This window comes from Echeneis naucrates, chromosome 13 (assembly GCF_900963305.1).
Source record: "Echeneis naucrates chromosome 13, fEcheNa1.1, whole genome shotgun sequence".
Classification (NCBI taxonomy): domain Eukaryota; kingdom Metazoa; phylum Chordata; class Actinopteri; order Carangiformes; family Echeneidae; genus Echeneis; species Echeneis naucrates.
The window spans coordinates 2,757,966-2,761,554 of record NC_042523.1 but is presented as its reverse complement, the minus strand read 5'-3'; the positions used below and the strand labels follow the sequence as shown (position 1 = coordinate 2,761,554).

Here is a 3,589-nt window from a genome sequence, read left to right as displayed (position 1 = left end):
TTTGTTTCACATATACAAATGTACTCACATACTCATACCAGCTGGGGCTAGCAGAGAAAGTGTATGGGTTTGTTGGCTTTAATCTAGGTGGGTATTAGGGATTATTAGGCCAAAAAAAGGTTCTTAAAAGGATAAACAGAATCTGAGGGCTTCTGTTTGGCTAGAGGGAGCAAGGAGGGTGGTGGGCGGGGGGTGGATTAGGGACCCTAAAACCCCAAAGAATTCTATTATTATTTTCAAGATCAGGGCTCATAATTTATCTGTAGTGTAGGAAAATAGATTCTCCGCCACCCTTGCCTCATATTTTCATGTCTGCCTCTTGTCTCTCAGGACGTGTCCTGTCTGAACCGAGACACCAGTAAGGTGATTGTGGTGGACTGTAAGCGAGAGGCATTCAGTCTTCAGCCCTTCAACGGCATGGCTTTGAAAAAGTGGGATGGAAACTCAGAGGACAGGACACTTTATGACCTTGCCAACTTCCTCAAAAGTAAGACGCAGAGAGCAGGGGTTCAGAGGCCCATCCCTTCCATCTGCCTTTTCATTTCCTTCCATCCATTTCCTTGTACATTGCTGTGTAGCGACACACTGAACAATTACGGTGTCTGCTGAAGTAACATTTGAATGTTTAAGTATGAATTACAAAAAACAAATGGGGATCTTCTGAAGTCCCTTTGGTTGAAAAATCTGCTGAGAGGCAGTCAAATTTGAATTTACTTACAGGAAGAAAGTCACACACACTCACACACAGTCAAGTGGGTCAGCTTGAGAGTCAGTGTCTTGCACAAAACATTTCAGCACGTGAACACTAGGAACAGAGTAGACAGCAAATTTAACTAGAAGAGAACTATTCAAATGACTGAAAGGTAAAAATCATCTTCTGAAATGTGCGTTAAAACAGATGGACAAATCACTCTTCAAATCACAAATCACTCTTATTCTTACAACATAACTGTGTCAATAAAATCAGCAAGTGTTCTTGTGCAGCTATTTCATTCATCCAAATCATTTGTACGTTGTTTGGCTTGTTAGACACGTAAGCATCTCCTGTTTGACCTCCCTCTTCATCCATCAGCCATTGCACTGAGCGGTATAGAGGATGTCCGCGCGGTGTTGGAGAACTACGCACTGGAAGACGACCCCATCGAGGCCTTCAAGCGCAGACAAGCTCAACTGGCGCAGGTAGGGAGTGAAATTGGGTGTGCCAAATGCTTCATCTACTGTGATCTTCTTTGAGGTAACTGATTTAAATCCTTTATCTCTGTCCGTCAGGAGGAAGAGCAGCGTCTGGCTGAGCTCTACAGCAGAAAAAACAGGGACTTTCTCTCAGTTCTATCACCTCACGGTTCTGGCGCTCCAAACAGCAGTGAGCCCTGATCACCTCTCACACTTCCACCAAATTGCAGCCCAGCTTTCTGCTAGTACGAAGGTGAGAGGAGAAGCCAGAGGCAAAGGGGCAGAGCTGGCTTGTGTACTGTAATAAGCAACCACTCATGTCTCAGTGGGAACAGGAACAAAGCGAGGACATTGACCGATGCCTGCACCAATGAGAGAGGCTCTTCCTGTTTTTGGAGGCAGGGCCTCAGTCTCTCCCCCCCCCCACCCCCCACCCTCTTCCACTGGTCATCTTGATGTCTAGTGATGAATATCTAACTGCAGACTGTTTAAAAAAAAAAAAAAAACAACTGGAGAAGATCCAGGTCCAGTTCAAAGTCTTGGTGGTGCAGGGAGATCTGAGAATAGCTAAGGTCGACTTCACTGCTCCCAGGATCAGACATAAGATCAGTGCTCTGTCGTGTATCACACCTTCAGAATGAATGTTTATTTTATTTATATTTCACGTTGTGTGTCAGAATGTGCTGATTGGCTGCTAGATAGGATGTTAGAATAATTAACCTGTTTCTAAAAAATAAATATAAACAACACACAGTGTTTGTAAGACTTTATTCAATATGTCTGTCAAAGTGTCCAGCAGCGGTGTAGAAATAAAGTCTGGAGCAGCAGCTGAACTTTTAATTTTCACATTAGTTCAACAAAGATTTGTCTGCTGTTACGCAACATCTTAATTAATTGATTAATATGAAGAAACCCATGTAAAAAGTGTCAGTGTTCTCTCTCAGTGGCTCAGTCTCTTTCAGCTTGTCTTTCACAAAAAGTATATGGTTTACTGTTTTGTTGTGTCTTTTTTTTTTTTTACAGCTGCTTACTGTAGATTCTATTCAACAATGAGAAAGCTTTTAATTGGGACTATTTTCAGAGGCACATTAAACCAAAGGCAACATGGCCAAAATTAAGTACATGTTTAAAGTGTATTAACTTTCCAGCATCCATTTCTACACATGCTAATTGTATTGGTCCAGCATTTGATAACATCACCCCATGAGGCCTGTCTCTATTTATTTATTAATCATATGAAATGTTACATTGGGTCAAACTCACTGAACTCCCTTTTCTGTCCAACTTTCAAAAAGACTGAAATGAGAAAGTTCTGGCAATGGCCATCAAAGCTCAGCTGCTGCTCTTTTTCATGTGTTTATTGAAATTTGTGTTGATGTGAATTGCCATCGCCTTTCTCCAATAAAGGAAACAAATCATGTTGATATTTTTGGATGCAAAAGCTTTCCCTCTGTTTTTTTCTTTACCTCCTTGTAAATTCAGCATCTTGTATTCCCTCATATTCAAATATAAACCCGGGGACTTCTTGCCCAACAGATAATTGGCTTTATGATTATCAGTCTTTCAAACATATAACAAGTTTTTTTTTTATTTCTTATTGCTATTGAAGTTTTCCTTAACATACTTCCTCTCTCCTCCTCGCCTCCTCTTCCTTTAACTGAATCTGCTGGGTGACAAAAACAACCAGTTTAAAATAGGCTTTCCCTCAAAGACACAAAGCCCAAACTAAAAGTATTTTCAGCAACTCAAAACTTAAATAGCTGAATGGCCAATTTCATCTGATCATTTTAATTGAATGTTTGAATTTATTTTTATTTGCAGTTTTCTTTTCTCAAACAACACAAAGTTTCTGATGGGGTATAAAGAGAACATGTGTTTTGCTCCTGTGTATTTTGATACATAGAATGTATATAAAAAAAAACAAAAAAAAAAAAAAACCCACCTTAAAATCCAAACAGACCTCAGAATCCTTAAAATTCCTGGCTTTAAAGCAGGAACCCTGTGTTGCTTTAAGCCTGTAAAACTGTTTTTCTTTTTCTCTCTGCTGGATACCTGCTTTGCAACCTAGGGTCTTTCAATCCCATGAAGGTAAGGTGTCACCTCTTGAGTCCTTTTTGTGGTAATATCCAGAGAGAAGTATGGGTAAGGTGAATCTTTTGTTGGCACAAATATATAGGAATGCAAAAAGCAGGCGTGTTTTCTCTAGCCCAGTGGCAGCAGCTCTAGATCTTTATTTGGCATGAACTGTGGAAACACAAAAAAAGATTCCATGGTATAATCATAAAAGTACTAATGGGGAGGAGGGGAAGAAGATTTAATGTATAAATGGGAACGTTTCAAATACATTTAAGGGTTTTTTGCCATATCAAAATTAAGTATATTTTTTTAGAATTCATTTTCACTTTTTCAATAACTG

At 39.7% G+C, this 3,589-nt stretch overlaps 1 long non-coding RNA gene across 1 annotated transcript; it reads left to right on the top strand.

The window, feature by feature from the left end:
* Positions 1-234: 234 nt before the first annotated feature.
* Positions 235-1,297, top strand: LOC115052752 (uncharacterized). The gene is made up of 3 exons (XR_003841390.1): positions 235-487; positions 1,073-1,179; positions 1,270-1,297. It is a non-coding gene; the product is annotated as an uncharacterized LOC115052752 (long non-coding RNA).
* The last annotated feature ends 2,292 nt before the right edge of the window (positions 1,298-3,589 follow it).